Source organism: Podarcis tiliguerta (assembly GCF_965153285.1).
Source record: "Podarcis tiliguerta genome assembly, chromosome: 10".
Taxonomy (NCBI): Eukaryota; Metazoa; Chordata; class Lepidosauria; order Squamata; family Lacertidae; genus Podarcis; species Podarcis tiliguerta.
In genome coordinates, this window is record NC_139543.1 from 20,293,456 (window position 1) to 20,301,689 (window position 8,234).

The window sequence follows — 8,234 nt, forward strand, 5'->3', positions numbered from 1 at the left end:
ATTGCAGCCCAGCGCAGTAGGCCAAAATCCCTGGAGAGCAACACTAGGCATGGTGGCTGGCATTTTGGGATTCCCCTGGCTGGTCCCTTTGGTTAGCAAATTTTCCCACCTGGCCAGTTTTTCAATTTTGGCCAGACTGGGTGGACATTGTTTGGGTGTGGAGCAGGCTTCACTCAGGTCTACCCCCAGCCAATGAGAGCCAGCTGCGCCTGACCTCAGAACCACAGTCAGCCGAAGAACACCCTCCCTGCTCACTTCTTATTTAGTCCTATTGTGGTTTTGTATGCTAACCTCCCTCCCTCCCTCCCTTCCTTTCGCACTGTGTTTATCAACTTTGTGTTGGTTCGATAACGGTTGCCATGTTCAGAGCTGGGAAGGAATTTGCTTGCAAACAGATTGGCCCCATTTTCGGATGTTGTCTTCACCATAGCAATGGTCATGACTTTGGCAGATAAGGCAAATATTTTAGTCTAACATCAGGTGGGGGTCTGAAGTGGTACATCAACCCAACCTCAGAAGTGTGTTCACAGGGTATCCTGTTTGAAGTGTCTACATGGAAGTCTCTGTCCAAAAGCCAGGGCATTTGGTTGATGGGACATAGAGCTGTCTTCAGCTGCCCGAGATGGCCATCTGTGTAGATCTTTGTCTTGTAGATGACCCATTAATCCTAGGCTCAACCCTGTCATGCCTCAGCCCTCCACCAAGAGGCTGAGAAGGATATACACCCAATGCCTAAGCCAAATCATGCCTACATTTTCAAACATTAAAGTTGTGGCCAGTTTTGAAATCCCAGAATGTTGTCTTGTCCAGTTTATTCGCCTTTCTTAGGTTAGGCCTTGCTCCCTAGGGAGGGGTCACTGCGAGTGGGTCCGCAGTGCAATGAAAAGAATAAGCCAAGGGTGATGGAGAAAAACAATGAGAACGAACCGAGGATTGAGAGAATCAATTGTTGTAGAACCAGCAAACAGTGAAGCAGCCTCCTTAGGAAATAATGCAGAACAAATAGGAGAAAACAGTGAAGTTAACTGAGAAAGAAAGAAAACAGGAGCCATGTCAAGTAGATCAAGATTGCATGAAACAAGAGGGAAAGAGTCAAGAGAAGCAAGGAAGAGATCTACGTGGAATGGCAACCACTTGCGAGAAGCGGAATTGTCTGCTGTTTAGAAATGGAAGCCAGCAACGTACAGTGTTGGCTTTGGGATGTTTCTTACATTTAAAAATCCAGGCCATTTGTCTCTCAGGAACAGAGAGGGCCTAGGGCACTCAGTGAAGGCCAGGAAGAACACAGCACTCATCCTGTCGATTTAAAGTCTGCAGATGCACTGTAAAGGTGGGCCTTATAGATAGAGCACATAATCACCTTTTCTGGTTTGAGAAGATCCCCAGTATCTTAGCTCTTCATCACATTCTCTATTGTAGGATTTAGAAGAGATTTAAGAGCATTTCTGGCTTGGCTTCTCCAGCAGCAGGAAAGATGAGGGAAAGAAATTGCGAGGGAAGAGCTTTCTGTGTTTTGGTAACTGGCAGCAGTGGGTTTGCCTTTCCGCATTTCTGCAGTACAGGATGGCTGAACCTTCTTTTCATTTCAGAATATTCTGGCATGCTTATGTTCAGGGCCGTCTTAAGCATATCTGGCGCCGTGGTTCAAAGCTCCCTCTGGTGCCCCCCCCCATTTCCCAGAGTTTTTTTTTAGACAGGACGGTGCTGCCGGTGGGGCTGGAGGAGGTGGGCAGAGACTGGAGGGCACCTCCTCCGGCGGGGATGAGGCAGAGGCTGGACGCTGTGCCTCCTGGCTCAGCTGGCCACTTCATGCCGCGGTGGCCACGCCAGACGGAGGCTCCAGGTGTGGCGCTGCTTTGGCGCGGCATGGCGGAGGCGGCCAAGGGCGACGAGCTGATGCCTGGAGGAGCCACATCCATCCTCTGCCTCTTCCCTGGCACCCTCCAGAATTTGGTGTCCTGGTGCCCCGTGCCACTAACCTCTATGGGTAAGACGGCCCTGCATACATTGGTATGTGAGCAACTGCGCCGAAGAGGAGGAGGAGGAAGAAGAAGAAGAAGAAGAAGAAGAAGAGTAGTTTGGATTTGATATCCCGCTTTATTACTACCTTAAGGAGTCTCAAAGCACCTAACCATCTCCTTTCCCTTCCTCCCCCACAACAAACACTCTGTGAGGTGAGTGAGGCTGAGAGACTTCAGAGAAGTGTGACTAGCCCAAGGTCACCCAGCAGCTGCATGTGGAGGAGCGGAGACATGAACCCTGTTCACCAGATTACAAGTCCACCGCTCTTAACCACTACACCACACTGGCTGTACTAAGGCAATGGCCCATAAAATAGGCCTTTGTCTTTCACAATGTCAGACCCTATTTTCCAGGGATAGTCCCAGATTTACAGAAGCCGTTCCAGTTTCTGATTTGATCCTGAAATGTCTCGCTTTTCCTTAGGAGGTCCCTATTTCCATTGGAGAAATGTTGGAGGGTATGCAACTCTCTGGTCGTGTTGATCAGCACTCTGCCTCATCCCCTGGTTGCAATGAGGCAATAAATAATTTCTAAGCCACACCCCTAATGCTCCCCCCTCCCTGCTTCCTGCAAACCACCAGTGGAGCAAGTTAGGAATGGCTGTGGTCCATCAAGGAGGCTGCTGATTAACTTCTGGACTAAAGAACATATCAATTAAGAGGCACATTTTTGGAGTAGATATGCTCAGAAATAGGTATCTCAACAGAATGAAGGGAATTGTGGATGAGCTTCCAAGTTCTTGTTGAGTTTTCTTGAACTAAGAAGCAGTTACAGAAATCTCTCACATTGGGAAGTCTCTCACTTCCTACTTTGATGTGTGCCTCAGAAATAAAAGTATTATTGCATTAATTTGCATTGTTCATTGTACTGTCCTATATAGTAAAATATTTATGCTCCCCTTCTGTCTTGTTTCTAATATCTCTTGATGTAAACTGACTATGTGGAAAGATGGGATATAAATAAAATTAGGATGATTCATTTCATTTAATGCATTTCATTAAAATCCCAAAGCACTTGACTTTTTAAAACATGTTTTTTCAACATTGCAGGGAGCATGCAGTATAGGTCTCCCTATAGCACAGTCCCTGTGGTACAGTCCAAAGCTCATTAGCAGTACTTGGAAGTAAATCCCATGTTTAATGGACCTCAATCCCAGATGATTGCAGGCAAACAAACAAGAACTGAATGAACACACCATGCGTTCATGTTTTCTAATTGGGGCTCTTTGCATTTACCTCATACGCAGCTTTGGCAGGTTCTAGGATACCACTGAGACACAACCACACCATTCTCATGCAAAGGTATCCCTTGTATGAGCAGATACCTCCACTCTACTCTGATTTGTGCTATTGCAGTGACCTGAAAAATGGAGGTCACGTTTTAGGAATGGCAGTGGCCATATTTGCAGCTCCCACCAGGAGGCTCCCATATATAAGATCAAGGTTCTCATGCAAATGCTACACTGGGCCTCTATTTCAAACAAAAACTAATCGGAATATAAAATGAAAGCCCACAGCTGTTTTGAATGTAATTAAACACATACCAGACACATGCTATATTGATACATGAGATTTCAGGATTTCTCTGTGTACAAGTGGCAGCTATAAAATAATTCGATTACTTTTCAAACAAGGGTTTAACTTTCATGTTTGCCTCCTTTAAGATGAGATGTCTTAATCCTGCAGAAGACGACCACAGAAGACGTAAGCAGAGGATATGCTTATCAGGAAGCTTAAGCCTAACAAACGTATTTGAGGATTTGTTCTAGTGATACTTAAATCTTGAAGTGCTCATATAAATTCTAATTTGTCATTATGGGTAATATTTTCTCCAACGTTGTGTTAAATATATAGGGTGGCATTCAACTAAGCCTCATCTAGAGTAGACCCACTGAAATGGATGAACATGACTGCTAAATTTAATGTGTCTACTCTGAGTAAAACCTAGGTGAACACCACCCATAGATGGCTCTTGCACCTCACATTTCTGAGGTAAACCAGCAAAGGAGAAAAGCAACTGAAACTGAGGTAAATTAATGGTCTGCATTTAGGGTTGTAAACTTCTTGGGAGCATGATTCCTTATGGCAGGAGAGAAGAACCTGTGGCCCTCTCAATGTTGTTGGACTCCAGTTCCCATCAGCCCCAGCCAGCATGGTCAATAATCAGGTTGGCTGGGAATTGTAGTCCAACAACATCTGAACACCCATATGATCTGATCTCGGTTGCCTTATGGAAACTAAAAAGCTGTGTTTCTCTCTCTGTGTGTATTTGCTTTTTTATTATTAAATAGCCACCTTCATGGTTATACTTTTTGGCCATTATTCTTAGACAGAACCAAGTAAAAAAGTTTACTTTTAACTACCTCATCTTTGAAAAATAAGGGATGCAGGTAACTAGAGCTGCATCTGAATTGGTACAGTTTCACATTATGGGCAATATTCAGCTAAGTTTTACTCAGAGTTGAAATCAATGGCCGTTTTATGCTACAACAGCTGTTTGGATGTTGTTAGCCCAGAGGTGGAAGGAAGAGACAGCCCCGACCAAAGAAGAATGGCAAATCAAGATGATAGACTATGCTGAAATGGCAAAACTAACTGGGAAACTCAGAAACCAAGAAGACAAGAAATTTAAAAAAGAATGTGAAATATTTATTATGCATATACAAAATCATTGTAAACAGGTCAAAACAGTAGCAGGATTTTAATTACACTTGCGTTGTAACAGAAAACATAGATAATCTAGAAATATGGAAAAAAAGTGTTGATATGCAGTTGAAAATAGAATTAATAGGACCCATGGATGGGATTTTATGATATTATGGTGTAACTTTATTTTTTCTTTTCTTTGTTCTTTTAAAAAAATTATTTTCTTTTATTTTTTGAAAATCAATAAAAATCATATTCTATATATAAAAAGAAATAAATGGCCCTGACTTAGTGAGGTTCATTAATTTCAGTGGGGCTACTCTGAATGAAACCTAGTTGAACACCACCTTATATTTCTAGTATTTGGATCTGTAGGGCACCATGGGGAGAATTCTGGCTGCTTTAAATATATGGGGGCTGGAACAGAACGTGGGGATGGATCTGTCATTTAGAAAAGAAGAGGCGTATGACAGTATTGCAACTGAGAGTATAGTAAGTTTGAAAACATGGCTGACAATGAGTGTAACCTTGAGAACTGACACTGAGATGTGACAAGGCGCACCAAGAGGTGTCAGAGTAACTGAAAAATACAGTCAAAAGAAGTTAAATGACACACTAGGAGAAGCTATAAACTTCTCCGAAAGAGCAGTTATAGAATTTAATGGACAATTAAAGAGACAGAGAGGGAAAGGCAGAAAGAAAAACCAGGAAGGGACAGAAACAAGGAATATTTTTTTAAAAGTTTCTATTCCAGCAAGTATAAGAGCTAAAAATGGGTTTCTATAAGCCCATGTGAAACATTCAGTTAGTAGTTTTGCTTCACAAAGGTATCCTGAGATTACCCAGAGTTCATTTGTAATATCACTGAGCAAATCTCATATTCTACCAATTTTACTGTGCAAATGCTTAAAAATAAAAGGAATAAATTAAATCAGGACAATCGTGCAATACTTACTAAAGGATAAATCAAACAAAATGAGTCCTGTAGGAATTTCAGATTCAAGTTTTGTGTTTACGTGGAGAGTGCATATTATCTTATTAGTTTACTCCAGTAATAGCTCCAAACCAAATTAGTTCTGATATTTTTCATTTACTTCTTGCACTTGTCATAACAGTACGCTGTTAACTTGTCTTGATTCAACCTTTGAATATGTCAAATGATAAATTCAGTTTTCCACTTTCTCTTAATTATGAAGATTTCATAAAAAAAGAGTAAGTACTGAAAGATAATCCAATTGTGTCTGATGCATATTACTTTTATCATTTACTCAGTGCCTATCATCATACTGCTATGAAATTTGCTGCAGTTGAAAAGTAACGGTGTTTCGGTTAAGACACATCTGAGAAAATCTCCCTTTGTTAGGCGGGAGTAGACGATACATAGCTTGGATCTGGAACTGCTGCGCCTGTGGATCTTGCCATCTGGGGCAGTGGCCTCACCTTGCCTCCTGGGTGGTCCAGCCCTGACTCCATGACCTATAAGATTTATCCGCCCCTGGAAGGGAAAAAAAAAACCTTTCACATTGAAGCGAAAATCAATGAAGCAGGTCTGAAAGCTCCCCTGAAGATAAGTTGGTCGTTTGTCCCAGTACTTGCAAGTAAAGTGTGCTGTCAGTGTTGTGATCTTGGCTTTACCTTTTTCTGGCTGGTATCTTGGGATCTGAACTACCCATGAGCCTCAGAAGATGGTGGTGTTATCATCCTCTGCAGTCAGCGAGAGGCCTAATAGGCCCGTACTATGCTCTCCTTCGGGGACGCGGGTGGCGCTGTGGGTTAAAGCCTCAGCGCCTAGGGCTTGCCGATTGCAAGGTCGGCGGTTCGAATCCCCATGGCGGGGTGCGCTCCCGCTGTTCGGTCCCAGCGCCTGCCAACCTAGCAGTTCGAAAGCACTCTCGGGTGCAAGTAGATAAATAGGGACCGCTTACTAGCGGGAAGGTAAACGGCGTTTCCATGTGCGGCTCTGGCTCGCCAGAGCAGCGATGTCACGCTGGCCACGTGACCCGGAAGTGTCTTCGGACAGCGCTGGACCCCGGCCTCTTTGAGTGAGATGGGCGCACAACCCTAGAGTCTGTCAAGACTGGCCCGTATGGGCAGGGGTACCTTTACCTTTACCTTATGCTCTCCTTCAGGGATGCGGCTGGCATTGTGGGTTAAAACACAGAGCCTAGGACTTGCTGATCAGAATTTTTGCCACCAGATTTCAACTCCAAACTGAATTTGAAGGTTTCTGCACGGATGAAGCGTCTGCGGAATTTCACGGCATCTTTGAGGCATCTTACATCTTACATATAACTATGTGCTGTACCTAAACAGTGTAACTAAGCACTATGTACAATGCGTACTATTATACGATTTGAAAGGGAGGTGAATTCCCATTCGGAATAAGGTATCGATAGCTATTTGACGTTCACAATGGCAATTGTGGGGTCTGGTCCTGACCGGACGGATACTAGAATCAGCAAGGGATACCCACATGGCCTGAAGGTGCTGCTGTGCAATGCCAGGTCGATGATTCATAAAACCACTGCAATCCATGACTTGATCATGGATGGAGGATTTGACCTGGCATGTGTAACAGAGACTTGGTTGGATGAAGCTGATGGGCCTGTTCTTGCCGCTGCTTGTCCACCAGGTTTCTCTTACGCACAGCAACCCAGGCCTTGTGGGCGGGGAGGGGGGGTTGCAGTGATTTTTAGGAAGTCATTAGTTTGCACCAGGCGTCCTATTGGGAAGACCCAGTTTTCTGAGTGCATGTTCTGGAAGTTGGGCAACAGGGGCAGTACAGGATTCCTTCTGGTGTACCGACCTCCCCGCTGCACCAAGGATTCCCTGCCCGAGCTGCTTCAGGTCGTGGCGGATGTCCTCCTGGAGACACCTAGCTTGGTTGTCCTAGGGGATTTTAATATCCATGCCGACACGACCTTACAAGGGGCCGCTCGGGACTTCGTGGAAAGCATGGCCTCCATGGGGCTGTCCCTGAATAAGTTTGGCCCAACCCATAGCCGCGGACATGCCTTGGACCTGGTGTTTACCTCAATGGATGTTGGTGATCTGACACTAAGTAAAAGCGAAACAAAAGAAGTGCCATGGTCAGACCACTTCCTGGTGCAACTTGACTTCTCCGCAACCCTTCCCCTCTGCAGGGAGGTGGGACCGATTCGGATGGTCCGCCCCCGCCACTTAATGGATCCAAATGGTTTCCAGAGAGTGGTAGGGGATGCTTTATCCCATGTTGATGGCCTTTCAGCTGATTCCCTGGTGGCCCGCTGGAATGTGGAGTTAACCAGGGCTATTGACTGTTTGGCTCCGAAGCGCCCTCTCCGATTGCATGGAGCCCGGACAGCCCCGTGGTTTTCCACGGATCTGAGGGCAATGAAACAATCGTTGAGACGGCTAGAGCGCCGGTGGCGGAGGACCCATTCTGAAGCTGACCGGACACAGGTTAGAGCTCAATGTCGAGCCTACCAAGTGGCAGTAGCGACGGCGAAGAAGACTTTCTTCACCGCCTCTATTGCATCTGCAGAAAACAGCAGCAGGAGACTTTTTCAGGTGGTCCGCAATCTAGCG